This window comes from Diabrotica virgifera, chromosome 6 (assembly GCF_917563875.1).
Source record: "Diabrotica virgifera virgifera chromosome 6, PGI_DIABVI_V3a".
In the NCBI taxonomy this organism is placed as follows: Eukaryota; Metazoa; Arthropoda; class Insecta; order Coleoptera; family Chrysomelidae; genus Diabrotica; species Diabrotica virgifera.
This window is the reverse complement of record NC_065448.1, coordinates 2,472,441-2,493,212: the sequence shown is the minus strand read 5'-3', so window position 1 is coordinate 2,493,212 and position 20,772 is coordinate 2,472,441.

Below are 20,772 nucleotides of genomic sequence, written 5' to 3'. Positions count from 1 at the left end.
CTTGACCGGTATTGTTCATTGACCGTGAAACCACGGTAAAAAAACGCGCCGAGTACACTACCTCACAGGTGTGGTGTGGAAACGTGTGCATATCATGTATAATGTGACTCTTTGAATCGCGATATCTCAGGAATGGCAACTCTTAGGAAAAAAATAGTAAGGACTATTTTTGTAGAGAATTTTAAGATCTACAACTTTGGTTTAAGGTTTTTTTTTGATAAAACTTACCGTTTTCGAAAAAAATCCAAAAAATCTCAAATTTTGACCTTTGACCCCGAATAACTTTTGACGCACACATGGGATCGATGGGGACTTTTTAAACATTATTTGTTATGGTATACCCTAGCTATCCACCAAAATTTGGCTCTACGGCAATTTTTGTTATTTCCCAAGCATTTTGATGTCTAAGTTGACCGGATTACAATATCGAATTAAAAACACTTTACAATGACGATGATATTGTCCAAGAAATTAAATCACAGCGATTAAAGGTACGTATCCATTAGGTTGGTGCTCCGTGATCCGTGTCAGGTCCAATGGATACGGCATGCACTCCTATACATATATTTTTTTATTTATTTAATGTTTATTAGGTAATCTGTTACAACATATAACAATAGTATCTGTTACACACATTAAAGTAGCTACTGTAACAATATCAATGTCTGTGCGGTAAATCTAATGGTGTCTGTCTCTTTAACCGTTTTGTTTCCTGACTGTTGTCTAACAAATTAATTGCAAGCATATTCGCGTGGCTTTCAAGACGTCCGATGTATTTTGCACTTAACTCCATTATCACTTCACTGACGGTTTTCGTTTCCAAATCATTGTAAATATCCCTGTTAAAATAGTAACAAACCACGGAGCATCGATGATTGAACGTAACACCTTTAGTCTGGGCTGATTATCGGAGAATAGGCCATTTTTGGGAAAAGTTATTTACCAGCAATTTTATTGCTGGAATCGAATTATAAGATCCTATATATTAATAATATAGGTATGCAAAGTCCTCAGATAGTGTGCTACTTTTTTTATAAACAAAATGGCGCCCGAAAATCGTGTTTTTTTCAATTATTGCTCTAGAACTCCGAAGATTTTAACTTTACAACAAAAACACTCAAATAAAAATTCACCGTGATTAAATTCTGCATAGAGACGTGTTTTTCCCGATCTGCTCCGACGAAAATTTTCCTCGGAAAATATGGGTTTTCCCAACAAAATCTTTAATTTTCAAATAAAGTTTTAGATAAGTAATTATTTACCAATAATTAAATAATTTCGTGACTTAAAAGCCTTCTTGGTTTAGATTACAGTTCGAGAAGCTGATGAAAATTAAACGAATATTTTAGCAACAATTCAATCGTTAATTAATAATTTACGGTCGCAATAATAACCAAAATAATTATGAAACACTGATCAAACTTTGAAATCATATAAAGATGAGATGCCTATTTAACATTTTGTTGACAAAATATAATTTTTTTATTTTTTTGCATAATCTTTAAATGTTTAAAAAAAATAGTTATAAACAAATTAACGTTTCTCAGAAAGTTTTTATTATATTATAATTTTAAAAAATAGCTAAAATGCGCATTTCAAATATCTTGAAAATGAATGCTTTAAAACATTTTTGCAACCATTTGCAAAAAAGTTATTAAACAGCAAAGTAAACATACGATTACTACGGTGTTAATAATTTTTTTTAATTCTTTCAAAGCGTAGAAGTAAGTTTAAAGTACAAGCTAATTATTTATAAAACAATATCGATTATCGGCTTAATGGTTATATTTTAATTAAAGATTATAAATATATTTTTTTGTAATTTACACGCGCGAAAGTAGAATAATACAGTACCGTAGCTACCCGCCCACATACACAACTCGCGCGAGTTTAAGCGTGTCAGTCGCTTCGAGTGAACATTTTATCTCCGGCTCTGTATCAAGCCTACTTTCACCATAAAAATTACAAAAAAAAGTGTTTTTAATCTTTGATTAAAATATAACCATTGCACTAATTTTCGACATTCTTTGTGAGTAATTAGACTGTACCATAGACTCACTTTTAAGCTTTGAAACAATTAAAACAAATTATAAACAATGGAGATATCGTATATTTATTTTGCTGTTTCCTAACTTTTTTGCAAATGGTTGGAAAATTTTTTTAAAGCATTCATTTTCAAGACCTATGAAATACGCATTTTCAGTATTTTTTAAAATTAGAATATAATAAACAATTTCTAAGAAATGTTAATTTGTTTATAACAATTTTTTTTAAACATTTAAAGATTATGCAAAAAAATGAAAAATTTATATTTTGTCGACAAAATATTAAATAGGCATCACACCTTTATAATCTTTCTAAGTTTGATCAATGTCTCATGATTATTTTGGTTGTTATTGCGACTGCAAATTGTTAATTAACAATTGAATTGTTGCTAAAATATTCGTTTCATTTTAACCGGCTTCTAAATTTATAATCTAAACCAAGAAAGCTTTTATTTCACCAAGCTATATAATTATTGATAAATAATTACTGGCCCAAAAAATTTATTTGAAAATTCGAGATTTTGTTGGGAAAACCCACATTTTCCGAGGAAAATTTTCATCGGAGCAAATCGGGAAAAACATGCCTCTATGTAGAAATAAATTGGGGTGAATTTTTATTTGAGTATTTTTGGTGTAAAGTTAAATCTTCGGAGTTATAGAGCAATAATTGAAAAAAATACGATTTGTCGGCGCCATTTTGTTTATAAAAAAAGTAGCACACTATCTGTGGACTTTGCATACCTATATTAATATTATATAGGATCTTATAATTCGATTAAAGCAATAAAATTGCTGGTAAATAACCTTTCTTTGTACTTTACTAATTAGACTAACGTATTATAACTATTTTTTTTCAAAATTTAAAGATTATGCAAAAAAAAGAAAAATTTATATTTTGTCGATAAAATATTAAACAAGCATCTCATCTTTATAATCTTTATAAGTTTGATCAATGTATCACGATTATTTTGGTTATTATTGCGATCGTAAATTGTTAATTAACAATTGAATTGTTGCTAAAATATTCGTTTAATTTTCACCAGCTTCTGGAATTACGAACTATACCAAGAAATCTTTAATGTCACTAAGTTATTTAATTATTGATTAATAATTACTTACCTAAAACTTTATTTGAAAATTATAGTTTTTGTTAGGAAAACCCGCATTTTCCGAGAAAAATTTTCGTCGTAGCAAATCGTGGAAAACATATCTCTATGCAGAATTTAATTGCGGTGAATTTTTATTTGGGTGTTTTTGTTGTAAAGTTAAAATCTTCGGAGTTATAGAGCAATAATTGAAAAAAATACGATTTGTCGGCGCCATTTTGTTTATAAAAAAAGTAGCACACTATCTGCGGACTTTGCATACCTACATTATTAATATATAGGATCTTATAATTCGATTCCAGCAATAAAATTGCTGGTAAATAACTTTTCCATGAATTTTGCTACTTAGCCCAGAGTACTTGGACTGGAATCTCTCAATTATGGATACATTCGACTTGGATGCTGTTCCCCAGAGCTGCAGACCAGAGCTGCAGATTTGAATATTGTGTTGTAGACTAGCAGTTTATTTCTTGTCGTGAGCTTAGACTTACGCCCTAGAAGCCAATAATGCTGACTAAATTTTATATTTTATGCCCAGTTGTTTACGTTTGTTTCATATATAGGTTCTCCAGGTTTATCCCCTGTCCAAGTGCATGCCCAGATATTTTACAGAGGTAACTAAGGGAATTACCTTATTATTTATTGTTACTGTAGGTGATTCACAGTGACATTTTGTAAAAACAATATGGTTTGATTTTTGTTCATTCAATTTAATTTTCCAATTTTGTGCCCATGTATTTATTTGATTGAATACTCTCTGGAGTTTTGCAGCAGCTTCGACGGGATTTTTGTGTACTGCTAGGATTGCAGTATCGTCTACAAAGGTGGTGATCGTTGTATCACGATTTGTGGGTAAGTCGGCTGTGTGTAAACCAGATATAGTTGTGGTCCCAGAACGCTTCCTTGCGGTACCCCTGATCTAATGGAATATAGTTTTGTATAGGCTGACTCAAACTTCACTCGAAAGTATCTTTCTGATAAATACGACTTCGGGAGTGTATATAGTTCCTCTGTTAAGTTCTTCTTCAGTTTATACAACAGTTCTTGATGCCAAACTTTATCAAAAGCCTGGCTAATATCGAGGAATGCTGCTGAACAGTAACTTTTTTCTTCAAATGTTTTATTTATAACGTTGACCACTCTGTGAACTTGTTCGACGGTACCACTTTCCTAAAGCCAAATTGATGGTCGGGATACATATTATAAACAGTAAACGATTGGATCACCGAGGGTGAGCGCCGAGCGGGAGCACCAACGTATCCATTGTTATGGAGCTGCTACACGGAGCAGGGAGCAACAACCTAATGTATACGTACCTTAAGATGGGCAGGCCAGGTGCACAGACTTCATAACGAAAGACTTGTAAGACTGGTATGGGAGGAGATTCCTACAGGCAAAAGACCACTCGGACGTCCCAGAATGCGATGGAGAGATAACATCCAAGCAGATCTCCGGAAAATGAACATTCCATTTGTAGTACATTATTTCACGGTTTTTCCTCTAAATTTTAAAGAACCGCTTGTATTAACATGAAATTTGGCATACGCATAGCTTACATGTCAAAGAAAAAAAGTGATTTTCACCCCCTCTTGGGTGTGAAAAAATATATGCCCAAAATAAGTCCGGAAATGGATAAACTGACTAATTTTAAGTAACTTTTGTTCTATAGAGCTTTTTCGCCAAGTCAACACTTTTCGAGTTATTTGCGAGTGAATATGTTCATTTTTCAACAAAATAACTACATTTTTAGACGGTTTTTCGAAAATAACTCAAAAAGTAAGTATTCTGTCGAAAAAACGTTCTTAGCAAAAATATAGCCTGTAAAAAAGTAAAAAAAAATGGTGTCCGCGTTAGGTCTCTGGACCTCGTGGAACCAGAGTTATAGCCAATGAAAAATAGATTCATATTCACCAAATTTCAAATAGAATATTTCGAAGTGAAATATCCAAAAAATTAAGCGCTTTTTGGGGAAAACCCATTATAACTTTTTTAAAGTGTTTATGAAAAATAAAAAAAAGCTTTTTTTCTGTTTTTATAAAAAGTTTCTAGCATTAAATTTAAGCCAGTTACGCTCAAAATAAAGTTTATCCTTTTTGTTTTGGCAAAAAAAATTAGAAAGGCCACCCCCTAATTAGCAACTTAAATGAAATTAATCGTTACCACTCCACAAATTATTTTACTTATGTTGTGTTTATATGATCTGTAAGTTTCATCGATTCAAAGTGCTTATTTTTCAAAAATTTGGTTTTAAAGTAAAATTTTTAAAAATTTGAATTTTGAAAAATATGTTTTTTTTCAAAATAACTTAAAAATTGTTAGAGATACCAAAAATCTCGAAAAACAAAAAAAGTCAGCATTTCTTTTCTGAATATCACGTAGTTTTTTGTTTTTCTGTTAGACAAAAATTGATTAAGATTTGGTGTTTCTAAATTTGCATACATTCGTGATCAGTGCCTCGTTCAACCCCTTTTAACTACAGCCCTTTCAAAAATAAGGACTTTGAACCGATGAAACTTACAGATCATATAAACAATACATACACGAGTCAAGAAACTTGTGAAGTCGTAACGATTAAGTTCATTTGAGATACTAATTAGAAGGTGATTTTTCCGATTTTTTTACCAAAAAAAAAGGGACTAACTTTATTTTGAGCGTAACTTGTTTCGTTACAATTTCATTCAACAATTTCATGCCAATCCAAGCGTTGTAGCGCTACGTGATGATGATGATGATATTATGCACAGGTAGACCGCATCCTCGGGGTAAATCGCATACTATAGTAGCACTTATTTCTCCTTATTTCTCAATTTTTAAATTTTATATTCATTATTTCATTGCGTAATCATCCGGTAACAAATAGTTTTAGCATTTAAAAAAACCAATACAGAAGTAAAAACTTCGAGATGTATTCTGGTATAAAATCGTTTATTTAAAACTATAAAATGTCATCGATTGCAGAACGTTTTCGTTCTAAACAGAACATCTTCAGTGCATCCTGCCGAGTATTTTGAAACTAGCACACTGTAAATAGTGTTAACATCATCATATATGGTTTACATAATGTAATATGTTAAAATGTTATGACTGCAAGTCGATGTTAATGGATAAAGTGGAACACATGCTAAAAGGGTGCCATGGTTCCCTGCTCGAAGATACTACGTACTTGCCAATTCAATGGGCACAGACCAACTCAAGCATTTCTTGAATTACTACAGCGGAGGTTTTGATTTAAGGATTTATTTCAGTGTCTAATAATTATCTAAATACGGTGCACAAAGGGATAGTTTTCGTGTTTTCCCAAACGATCCTTGTGTGATAATTCAACATGAGCAAAGCGATTGGAAATTGGCTTCATCTATACCGTAACTTAAGGGAAGGAATGAACATTTAGGCGATACTTTCAGCTCAATAACTCTTTAGCTACACTTAAAGGACTTCTTATTAAATTTACCAAACACACTTTAGTTTAGCCACTTTACCCATTACATCCTCAGCTCAATCGCTTGATAGTTTTAATCAAACCCGATCTACTTCCACATTTTGCACTCTCGATACCCTTACATTCACTGCCCAAACTCTATACGTAACGGGAGCAGGCGTATCGCATCCGATGATAATCTTCTTAGACTTTATATAGAAATTAGTCAGTAATTCCTCATACACTCTATTTCAGACTCACTTATACGTGTCAAATATGAATATGGTATGCTTCGGTGAAGGTTTCCACTTATCCTTTATCGATGTTCAGATGTTCATGTGCCAATGGGCACACACAATCGGTTAGCAAATCCTTGTAACGCGAGTTGCCTATACACTATACGGTCGCCCTTCCACGTTACACTTCCTTGTGTAACGTGGAAAAATGGATCCTACAAGCATTAGCGTGCATTTGGTGATTCTAAGAAGGGAGAATTGAACGATATTAACTAACAGGGTAACTTACGTATGAAGAATCTTTCTTAATATTATGAGATTGACAAGCATTTTATTAATTAGATTAATTAATTATTTTAATTGCTACTCATGAAACAAAACCAAAATTTAATTAATTTTTCAATAAAAAATATTCTCAGGGCTAATTGATTGGATGTATTACATTTATTTTGTGGCTTCTAGTATTTCTCGTTGCTTGCTTTACCCAGGACAAAACAGGGAAAATAAATATACTCAAACTCATATAAATTTTATAACTACTATTTATATACTATACCATGAATATAAAAAAAATTCAAATTTATGCTAAACTTTATTCTGTTGTAAACTCTCTTATCTAATAAAAAAAACTTTAATTCTATTATCTCCTTTTGTAAACCAAAATTCATTCAATCGAATCGATAGACTGTTCTTATTATTATTAAGAGATCGAAAACGATATCGGCAAATTGTTACGGAAGCTACCCACGCCTAAAAATTTGGGCACGGTACTTAAAGAAGAAGATTATTATTAAAAAAAAAAACAAAATTTAATTTCCACTTTTTAAATAGATTACTTATATCTTCTATGAATTTATGAATGAATAATTTATGCTGTAATACTATCAAGTTGACAAAAACAAATATGGTATATAACGCAAAACAACTCTCTCTTTTCACAAATAATCTGACTAACCTTTTCTAAAGTCCTTATTTCTTCTGCTGGATTGTGTTGTTCCTAGTTCTCCCACAACGTGCTCCTCGAATTCTGCAAACTGTCCTTCTCTTTTAAACTGTTTCAAAAAAAGGCACTCGTTCGAATTCTCCCCTCAAATTAAAATATCTGACTCGATAGAAACAGTATTTTTTAGAATTCCAAGATTTTTTTCTCAGCTCGGTAAATTTATATAATACGGCTACCGTTCCAGACAGAAACTGGACACAATGAGTTTGTACTTCTCGACTTGATCATGATTTCGTCTTACACGAATCTGCTTCCATGGCCACCAAATTAACACACTTTACACAAAAATACTACTTTCAAACTCGACTGATTGCTTTCGATGGTAATTACACAATGAATTCATCTTTCTCTCATCAATTTGAAACTCACCACTCCATTCTCCTTCCATCGGTCTCCTAGCCAATCACAAGCATTCTTCACACATCATATCCCTACTTTTTTTCTTAAGAACAAATAGTATTGTATACAAAATTTCTTTCTTATCAATTTCCTGGAGATATTAAAATTAATTTTACTTACAATCTAGAAAAACCCTCTATTCTAAACTAAACAAAATTGTTTACTATCCGTTTCTTTCTGGGAAACCATTAAGAAAACACTGTCTATTGTTCAATCAAACCGCGGAATACATTAACTTTCTAAACAACCATCTGTAGTCCGTTCTGTTGAAATGTATAAATTGTTCGTAGAAACTTTACCACTAAAATTCTTCTCTTCCGCGAAAACTTCTTACGGCTAAATTATTTTTTTTACAAAATTTGGCCATATGCAGGGTCATGAAAATTTACGGTCTCGTGGTCTTTGACATAAATTAATTTTTTAAATTCTCCCCATAAAAATTATTTAACAATATAGAAAAAAAACTGTATGACATCATTCTGAGAGTAAGACACTACCAGAAAATTCCTAGGGAATGGAATGGAAGCGTTATATGTAATACCCCATTAGTACAGTATATAAAGTTCCATCAATTATCTCGCTAAAGAAACTCACTCCATATTCAGAAGATATTCTACGGACTACCAATGCGGCTTTGGTAATGTAAGGTCAATAATAAATCAAATATTTACGATTCGACAAAAGAAAAAACTGGAAATTGACGGGGAAAACTGGGAAAAAACGAGATGTACACCAAATTTTCGTAGATTTTCAGCAAGCATATGATTCGATAAAAAAAAAGCAGACTATGGTCAATGCTCAACAATGCTAGAAATGAAAATACCAAGAAAATTAGTGCAGCTGACTCAAATGCTCGTGATAGACTCATATGCACAGGTAAAGATAGGTAGGAAATAAAACATCGATGTCATTTAGTAGGTATAACATCAGGACCTAGACAAGGAGACCCCGTATCACCGTTGCTATTCAATTTGGACCGCGTTAGTAATAGCGGATTAAGCGCCAAAATGTAGTTTTGAGATAAATCGGTTTAAAGATTTTAAATTTGTTTTTGGTACTATTTCTAAAATATAGTACTGACATGTTTCATATTTAATATATTAATGCAAATGTAAATAGACTTTTACATGTGTTTAAAATTTTTTAAAAATAATTTATATTTTAAAAGTTATTCGATCAAATGTCGCTTAATTCGTTAATGATTGTTTAAGATATGCATGAGTTAAGATCTGAATACCGGATTAAGAGACATATTTGGCGCTTAATCTGATGTTTCCTGACAAAGGATGTCTTTTAATTCGATATCTTAAACGTTAGTAAATATGTTATGTTTTGTAATAAAGAATTAACCTACTATTCGTGGCGCTTGATTCGTTATTACACTTACAAAGATGGGGATTTTTGTTTATGACAATGGATTATGTACCATTATTGGCGTTTAGTTCGATATTACAAATCCTAGTGTGAGATTTTTTTAATAAAATAAAAAATGTCGCTTAATACAGGCATTTAAAAACAGCTTTTTTTTTAATTTTTTTTACAAAAAACATATTTTTATACATAGATTTGCACCCTAGCTGCAAGATGGCACTATTATCTCGATTTTGGACTTTTGGCGGTTAATCCGTTATTACATAACGCGGTCCATTTGACCTTAAAATATGCAATAAGTAAAATATCATTTGCTAACAGGGGGATTTGCGAATCGAGCATCAAAACTATTGTTGACCTCTGCTGATGATCCAGATGAACTCGCTCATTCTACAAGAGACGCGAGAGAGGTGTTTTCAGAACTCGACGAAGAAACATATAGTGTGGGTCTTCGAATAAATAAAGAGAAGACGAAATAGATGCTCATAACCAAAAATTCAAAAATCGAAGTAGTAAAAGAGTTTAAATATCTAGGGGTGTTAATTACAGATGACAACCATGAAGAAAAAGAGGTCTCAGCAACGATAGCTATGGAGAATGTAACATTATACTCCTTATCATCATTATTAAGATCTAAACTGCTACAAAGATAATCTAAATTAAGACTGTATATGACAATTATTCGCCCAGTTGTTACATATGGAAGTGAACCATGGACTCTACATCAATTGGAAATAAATAATTTGCTGGTATTTGAAATATGAAGGTTCTCAAATTGATATTTGGCCCTTAAAGAAATTAATTGACAGGAAAGTGGAGAAGGCGCCGTAATGCTGAATTGGTGTTGGTGACTCTGTATTTTACTGAAGACATCGTCAGACATATAAAATCTAACCGCATAAGATGGGCAGGTCATGTGTTAAGATCAGGGGAAGACATAATGTTAAAGATAGTATTTTTTAAGAGACCAGACGGTAGAAGATCAGTAGGCCGTCCCAGAAAAAGATGGAAGCATGATGTTGAAGCCGAGTTATCTAGGATTAGATTGCACTTCCATCTGGGGTAGATGGAAGTGCAAGATCGTAGAAGCTGGAGGGTTATAGTGGATGCTGCGAAGACTGACCCCGAGTTATAAAGCTAGTCAAGAAGAAGAAGGGCCAAAATACATAGGAATACACTCTGAAACTCCATAAACTTTGATCAGCCATGAAACAGCTCTGGTTTCAGGACTGCAGCTGTCAATAATAGAAATATAATTTCGACAAAATAAACAGGATTCAATAACTCTAATAATAAATCCGTGATAAATTTATTTTTCAATCAGTTGATCGATAGCGTATATAGTTAATAGATTGAAAGGTCAGGGATAAAGCAATATTAAAATCCGAACATTTTTAATTCATGTGATAGGCAAAGACATAATTTTAATCTCCTATTAGAAATTATTTACAAAACGGAGCTGTTAAAATTGCATAAATAATAGTTTCAAATTTGTTTGTTAGTTTTACTATTTCCTTGACATTTTACTATAAGCTATTATAAACAGGTTCCTATCATTTTTGCCAAATCAATAATTGAATGGCATATAGTTTTATTATTTTTTGTTTTTTATGATATTGCAATATCCGCTAGAAATAAGTTGCCCATAATACATTTTTGGCACGATGTTTAATCGTAAAAAGAGATATCCTGTAAATATATGTTTTGCTAGATTCGTACAACTGTTCTGTCCAGTCTTACTTCAACTTCATGATTCATTAGACTTCATCTTGAAGTACTCAATATAAAATATTCTTACGCTGAAACTGCACAGAACTATTCAAAAACTCAATCATTTATTTTTCTTCTTTCTCTTTTTATGGGCTCGCTTATTTGTGCATCTGTACTACTAGTTGATGGATGGAGCATCCACCGTATTTACCAGATTTGGCCCTTATCGACTTTCATTTGTTTATCCATCCAATACCATAAGAAATTAATTATTGGAAAGCGTTTTTCATGAAGCGTCCAGGAGTTGGTTTTTGCCTTTGTCACTGGCTGTCCGCATAGGAGTTTTCCGCATGTTGGATACCCTTTTTGTCTCTTTACGTTTCTCCTCTCTTCACTCTTCGGATTTATCCACACTAATCGTTTTTTGAGTCTTCTGTGCGTTGCCGGTCTGTTTTAATCATAGTTTGTTAAGTTCCTTAGGGTAAGAACAGAACAAGTGGATCGCGGTGGAGGTGGAGGTGGAGGTGGAGGTCGCGGTCGATGTCGATATCCATGTAAAACAAACACATTGTAGTGAATGGAAGAGAACAGAGCAGGTAAGTCGCGGTGGAGGTTTAGCGCGATGCCATCCAGGAGGCAGGAGGTTTACATGGATGCTTTTGAAAATAAAATGAGTTTGTCTTACATGGATGTCTACTGCGCGGCCTACAAGGATGCTTCCCTGTGATTGGTCCGTTCGAAGCCAAGTTGTCATTACGTGCGCTATCTGAGTTAATACTTTTTATATAATACCTTTTTGTATTCAGTTTATTTTTGAATTTCTAAACTAATTAAATACAGTAAATTTTTGAAATGTGAAGGAGGATCTGATTATTTACAGCTGACATTTCATCATTATCATCACTTGACTGACACAACATCGCAAAAGCATAGTCTTTTTTTCATTCAAATTTCATTAAACTACATCACTTGATAGTGGTTCTAGCTCGACTGACAGCGCAGGTGACCTCCTTGTTATGTGCTGTCTACATCGACCGCGAGTTAACTAGTAGCATCCACCGCGACCTACACCTCCACCTCGACCCACTTGTTCCGTTCTTACCCTTAGACTTTCATTCGGATTGTCTCTCAGTTCGTTGAAGATTGCATTAGCTTTTTCATTGATTTTATCTAGGATCCTTATTTTTTTGGTTTCTCTGTATACGAACCTTTCGGATACAAATGTGGGGATGTTCACAGCTTCCCTTATAAAATATAGTTTAGGGCTATTTGGATCTTCTTGTTGGTTTTACAGGTCCATGGGCTATTGATTTGTTGGCTCCAAGCTATGGATCCCTATATTATGGCTGGTATGATGATACTGTTTGCCATTCTTAATCCGGCACCTGCCACGTGGCTTTGCAAAGCGCAAACTGCCACGTGGGGTGCTCACAGCACCCCTTACAAATTTTCTGTGATCTACTTGTTTAAAAAACAAAAGATTGTGTTGAGTAACACAAGAATATAAAAAACATGTTTTATTAACTTATAAGCCACTAATATGTTATAAAATTTAAAAAATAAAATGAAAAAGGTGTTATAAGCAAATTAGCAAGTACCAAGCCATAATAAATTAAGTCAAGTAAAATATCTAAAAAAATTAAGATTTAGTGAGTATAGAGTCTATATTAATAATTTAGATCAGTTATTTCAATAAAAAATGTAAATTTGACCTGTTTATCAAAAATACAAAAAAGATTTAAAACTTAAAGTGCCAGATGATGACACCCGAATTCGACTTTAGAGCTATAAATTCAGAATGACACTAAATAACCACTTCAAACATTAACACATCTATGTTATATAATATTATAGAAAGCTACTATGACGCACAGCTCGGTTAACAAACTTGAAATACCAAATATTTGATAAAAATGTGTTATGGGGTGCTGGTAGCACCCCACGTGGCAGGTGGCGGGTTAACTTTGTTTTCAGTATTATCTTGCTATTATGATTTAAAATTTTCATAATAATATTTTTTATAAATCCCTTCAAAATTTAGTCTGATGCACGCCCTTGTGTACAAAGTATTGGGAGTTTCATGTGCGTATATATCAAGTCGCTTGGATTTTATGAAATTGATGTATTAGGATTTTTTACCAAAAGGTGTTTTCTACATATTTATAATCTAAGTGATAACTCATGCAGAAGATATCTGCTAACGCGCTTTTTATCCTTGGTTATGTACAAAAAAACATTAATCCAATATCCGTAGATAGCAAATTCTTTCATAATTGATCTAATTTTAAATATCATAAAAGGTATATCGTCGGTCTAATAAGCAAATCAAATTGCTCAAGTCCATTTTTTGCGAAAATTGTTTTTTGGTGTCATCTAGTAGTAGAATGTAAAAGCTACAGCCTGACAATTCACAAAACTGCCATTATTATTTTATTTCGCGCCAATTTCGCTAAGCAAATTTTGCTGAAGTCCAACGTTCTGTTCACATTCATACGAATATTGCCTATGTCCATTGTTTGATCACATGTTCACTTGCACGTAACAGTGTAGTCCTGTCGCCAGGGGGGGTACAACGGCCTCGTTAATTCAGATGGACTTACCCAAATTTTTTTTATGTATTTTGACCCGTAGAACACGAATTTTTTGGGTAACAGTTGATCCGGATGTCGATAAGATTGTTATAGACCAAGAACTTGAGGAATCAAATAACAGCGATTTTTGGCAAAACAAAACAATATTTTGTATTTTTTGGGTCATTTTAAGCAAAAAATATTTCTACAAGTTTTTTAGTAGGATGCACAGTTTTCGAGATAAACGCGGTTGAACTTTCAAAAAATCGAAAAACTGCAATTTTTAAACCCGAATAACTTTTGATTAAAAAATAAAATAGCAATTCTGCTTAGCGCCTTTGAAAGTTCAAGTCAAATTATGTCGGTTTTGATTATTTGCATTGCTAAAAATTTATTGTGTTATTGCTAAACAAAGCTACAAACAACTAGTGCGTGAGTGATGTTTCTATGATTTCTCATTTAAAATCGAACGAGTAGGTAGAATAGGTACTAGTGCAATCAAGACTATTTCTACGTTACATACGTTAAAACGCATGTAAAAGCACGGGAAACCCTACGTGTTTATAGCTTTGTTAAACAATAAAAAAATAAATTTTTACCAATGCAAATAATCAAAACCGATATAATTTGACTTAAACTTTCAAATGCGGTAAGCAGACTTGCTATTTTATTTTTTAATCAAAAGTTATTCGGGTTCAAAAATTGCAATTTTTCGATTTTTTTAAAGTTCAACCGCGTTTATCTCGAAAACTGTGCATCCTACGAAAAAACTTGTAGAAATATTTTTTACTTAAAATTGCCCAAAAAATACAAAATATTGTTTTGTTTTGCCAAAAATCGCTGTTATTTGATTCCTCAAGTTCTTGGTCTATAACAATCTTATCGACATCCGGATCAACTGTTACCCAAAAAATTCGTGTTCTACGGGTCAAAATACATAAAAAAAACTTGAGTAAGTCCATCTGAATTAACGAGGCCGTTGTACCCCCCCTGGCGACAGGACTAGTGTTACTGAAGTTGTTTTGATTGAAAACATTAGAAAATGTAAGTAAATAAATATATTTTGATATTGTTATTAATATGAATATAGAATAATAAGTAAAAAGTTTATATAAATATTTTGTTTAATTAATTTTGGTCAATTATGTATTGAATGGAGTTAAGCAATTTTCTCTTTTATTCCTTTTGTTGTCTTTTGGAGATAGGCAAGTTCCACAGTTTTTTGTCTCTCCTGTAAAATGTTTGATTAGTGACTTATAGACAATTTGCTTATTAGACCGACGATATAATAAATGAGTAGAGTTTGAATCATCATTTAGTTTTTTTTAAGAAAATATGATAGTTTTAAAACGAATATAACAATAATAATAATTGGGGTGTCGAGTTTAGTAGGTCCACGACTTGATTGACCATTCTCTTCCTTTCCTTCTTGTTTATTGCTTTCATCCTCCAATTTGAGACGTTGAGTCTTTTTAGATCATCTTCTATATCCATTTTACACCTTGTTCTGGTCGACTTCTTCTCTAACGTTCTCCTATTGTACTTGACAGTAGCATTGTCGGTAGTCTATCCTCTGGCATCCTCTATACGGGTCCTAGCATCTTAATTGTTGAGTTCTTATTACTTCTTATCTTCTTATCACTACTACTGGTATGCTAAGCTAGGTCACACATTTATAGACACATTATAGATTTTTTTAAATATTTAATTTAATCAGAGTTGATGATATTCGTTTCTCTGTGAGATAATACAGACTCAATTTTATTCATTGTTTTTAAAAGAATTCGATCGATCCGATACGTTAAGTGATCCTTGTGCGCTGTGCGTAAGATAATGTTCAAATTAATGATCCTACAGCCATGCAACCGATTGCGATTGTGTGAATTCTTATTATAAAGCCCGGCTCGGCAAGCCGTCCCCAGATTGACGATTGGCTTGTAATAAGAAGCTATGGAATATTAGCCGATAGGCAACCAATTATACATTCCCCGTATTCATTTGAACGGCAAGTCCGGCAGATATCCGGCGTGCTGCAAACGGCAGCAAGGCACGTACCTAGCCACGTACTAGTTATTGCGCCCGGGATGAAATAGGTAAATAGGTAGTAGTCGTTTAATTATTAATATTGTAATTTTTTTAAGTTGTCAGGAATTACCATTTAGGGGAAAGGGTGAATCGGAGCATTCGTTAAATCAAGTTAATTATAGAGAACAAATAAAATTGTTTAACAAATACGATCTGGAATTTTCTAATTTACTTTCTGACTCGAATACCTAAAACACCACAGAATGAAAGAATCAATTAGAAGTTACATTTTGATCATTTTCGGTAGAAGTAGACAAAACTACTGATAGAAGTAACATGTCATTCACAGTTATCAATTGTTCTTCGATACGCGTTACGTCTAATATTTATGAGAGGTTTTTAGGTTTTCAGGACGTGAGTAGAAGCCATAAGACAGAATATATTTTTGGTGTTTAAAAGGACAGATTCAAATTTTTTGATATCAAAAATAAATTGGTAAGACAGACTTATGACGGCGCTGCCTTGATGTCCGGTGAATTGTATGGTCTCCGGCAAAAGTTAAAACTATTGCACCCCCGCTTTATTTACTCACTGCCATAAGTCATTGACCTCTTTGACGATTCAAAATTTAAAAGTTGCGCCAAAGAATTTTCAAAATATCTATTAGAAAAGTTCGTTAAAAATTATCCATCATTCTTTAATCAAATAAAATAAGAAAATGAATTAACAGTGTTATATGCTGATCCAAATATTTTCGGAAGGTGGGATAAGTTACAAAATATGTATTATTTTATATACTGCAATTCATTAGGTACAACAAACTGTTCCCGAAATTAATAAATAATTATTATGCTCAAATGTGGGCAAATTCTGCCTCAAATCAACGGGATTTCTCTTGTCTCAAAAGAGTCAAAACGTATTGTCGAAATACCATGAAACAACAGAGAATGTCAAGCTTGTCTCAAAGGTCAATAGAAAAAAACTTTTAAAATCTCTCCACTCAAAAGCAATAATAAATTTTACAATGGCGGTATAACCCATTTTGCTACTTTAAAACAACATAGACTAGAGTTAATTTATAAACAGGTTTAGGTTCTAAATTTATAGGAAAAAACAAAAAAAAACAAAAAAAAAATAAAAAACCCAAAACCAAAAATATCCTATGAAATATAAGCCTTTTAATTAGATGGCATATCTATTTGAAGAGACAAAACCTTGCCGACCCTGTCCCTAAAGCCACGAGCTGCCGCTAGTCAATATACAACTGTGTTCTAGGCTGAATTTTTTGCTTAGGTGGCCTGCATTGATAAAATCATGAATATAGACACCAAAGCAAAGGGAATTAACATTTATACAGAGCCAAAGAGGCATAGGAAGAAGACGCATCTCCTGGCTGAGGAACCTTAGAGAATGGTTTAACTGTAGTTCATTACAACTATTCAGAGCAGCAGCCAACAAAGTGACCATAGCCATTATGATATCCAACCTCCGATAGGAGAGGGAACTTTAAGAAGAAGAAGAAGTGGCTATTCTGGCAGTAAAGACACTCACCCAATCAACACTGGTGAAGAACTGCAAAGATCTCCTCAACAACCTGGCAAACGGTAACAAAGTGTCTTTAACATAGATGTCTGATCATGAAGGAGGACATGGGAACGAAGAAGCAGATTTGTTGTCAAAACAAGGCCTGAAAGAAACACTAGGTTCAGAAGTGGCTGATAAGGAATCATCAAAAGATATGGAGAGCCACTAAAGGGCAAATCCAGTTTAAAAAATAATCACGAATATTGATAAAAAAACTCTCGGACAAGTTTATGAACCTCAATAAACGAAAGATCTCCTTAATCTCCTGAGACAAGATCTCCAAGACTTCAAGGTATTAAACATATTGCATGGATTCAAACCTAGCAGGTCAACAAAATAATTAAAGTAGTGGTCCGCATATATATGTCTAATATTTTTAATGACGACTCTAAAATTCAAAATAAACAGATTGGGCAACATATCATTAAAATTCTGATTATAACGAATCATACCATAATGCCAATTACCTAATGAAGCTTCAAATAAAGCACAAATAAAGTAGACACTAATTCCCTCTCTGGATCCCTACACCACTGAAGTGGCCTTGCTTTTTGAATAATTACATACAAAAAAGGTAATTCAGTATTGACGCGTTGGTAATCAAATCTTAAAACCGAAAATACCTATGTAGGTGGTACCGGTAAATGATCTTATGGTTTTTTGGGAGTACCCATTTTATTTTATTGTTTTATTATACAAAAACCATTAACTCTGCGTGGGTGTTTCATGAATACTTTGTTCTCAAGTGAGCTTTAATATAAATTATCAACAAACATGATAAAAATATTCCAACATTGGTTGTGGATGGATAGACCAAAATGGTTCTGCTACATATATAATAATTTATACAATTGTGCATTTGAGGTTTTGATATTACTACTCACTACTCATTATTCATTATACAACTCCTCTGCAAGAAGTCGGTTACAGTACAGTACAAAGATGAAAAGAATATTTTAACCGGCTTATAAATACGTCTCAAACCAACCCACAAAATATATTTATAATCGGCCCCTTTCTCTTTCTCCTTTATACTACCAGCTCCGCCATTCGTTCTGCTTATTTTCTTTCGTCTTTTATTTTATTTCCATCTTTATCAAATCCTCAGTATTCTTTCCTTTAATTCATTCTATCACTTTATCTTCGTCTTTTTTTCTTTGCCTTTCTTCTCTCGTCTGTGGCTTATGAATAGTGAGTATGATTAATGAATGAATTATTCCATCTGATCCTTTTGCTTTGCCATTTCTTAATTTCTTGATTTCTTAACAAATTCGCTTTTCATTGGAGTTGGCATGTATATAGATTTTCTTTATATATTTGATCCATACTTCTTGTGCTTTTTTTGATTAGTTATTAACTTGTTTTGTAGCACTTATTAACTTTTGGTAGTGCATATGAATAGATGAAAATGCATAGACTAGATCTGCTCTGCTGAGGGTAAAACAGAAAGGCGAAAAAGGGACGAAATAAAGTTCGAATGTGCAGGAAACAGAGTGGTGTCAACGAAATGCTAGTGAAGGAAAAAGGAAGAATATACGAGAGGAGCAATATTGCAAGTAAACATTTAAAGAAAGAAGAAAGTGGAAGGTTCATTATTTTATGGCAGGAGAAACATGACGAGGAGGGTTGCAGTGGACCGAGTCGCTGATTGCTAATCTGAGAAAATGGACGGATTACTGGCATCGGCATTTGGATTACTTCCTGACGCAGATACTCACCTGTACTACTTGTTTTGAAAATTTGCATGAGCATTTATTATAAAAAAAAGTAGGTGTAAAATAATTTTTATAAAAAAATATTGAAAACTAAAAGATTTCTGCGCCATCTACTGGCACTGTGAAAATAAAAACATAGCTCCACTGCTGCAGTGATTGGGACTAACAGAGATCTTGAAACATAAAATTTCAAAGTGATTATTGAAACATAAGTTATTTCCTATACCATCAACTAGGATTTTTTAAAAATATTAAAATTTGGAAAAATGACGAAGTGTTGATTTTTTTTTTAATTAGCTAAAACATTTTCAGTTTCAAAAACCGCCAAATTGACATTTTTTTATCCGATCGAAAAACCCCTAGTTGATGGTATATAAAATAACTTATATTTAAATAATATCTTTGAAAGTTTATGTTTCAGGATCTCTATTAGTCCCAATCAATGCAGCAGTGGAGCTATGTTTTTATTTTCACGGTTCCAGTAGATGGCGTATAAATCATTTAATTTTCAATATCTTTTTAAGAAAATTGTTTTACATGTACTTTTTTTTATAATAAATGCTCATGCGAATTTTCAAAACAATTATAACACAGTACTTTTTATTTTAGAAATTCCATAAAAAAGTATATGAATTTCGTACTTTTACACTAGGATAGCCCCTAAGTGTCTTTTAATCGATGAAATACGCTTTTTCGATGAAGCAATAACAACTATTATAATACAGTTTCTTAGAAACTAATCCCATTTAGAATTGTTAATGCACTACTCCAGTATATGTCATCTTATAACGGGCCGAGTCTAACATGTTTTGCGTGCGACCGGACCATCTAAAATAATAGGTAGCAATAATTAAAAAAAATGAAAGTCATTTATTAATAATGGTCGTTTATCTAAAAATTGTGCCACTTTCTAAACATATTTATTTATGGATTTATTATTATCGATTGGTGTAATAATTATTATAATGTTGGTTTTGAGACAAGTGTTGGGCGTTGATTAAGACTAGCGGACTCACATTATGCGATATTAACGTTTTTAAATATCATTCTAAACATAAATTTTGAAGTGACGTTACGCGTTTTTATCATGTTATATACAGAGTGCGCTAATAATAATGTGAACACCAATTCTTCTCTCTATTCTTCTTTCATTTCGTTACTCTGTCCGATGTCTCTTGGGTTGTCTTGAGATATTAGCGAATGTTTCTAAAGATTTTGGAGCCTATTGCTAATACAGCCGAAATATTGTAACTTTTAAGACAAGTTATGATTTAATCCTTAACGACTGACATGTGGTATGTCATAACTTGCCGAAAATATGTTTTGTTGTAAAACGTGTTTTATAAAAGATTTCTAGAACACCATCTGTGTACCTTCAAGTGGTATGTAATTGTACTTGCTCCCAATTGCTGAAGTTTTAGTATGGTTAAGTCTTTGAGCTAAGTTGTCGTAAGACGTAAAGATTGCTTGCGGTATCAAGTACCGCGTGTCAGTGGTATTCTTCCGCTATTAGTATGGTAGCAAGTTCATTTCTTTGTTATTATACATTCAAGTACTTTCAACGTTATTTTACTATTTTTTAGTTACCAA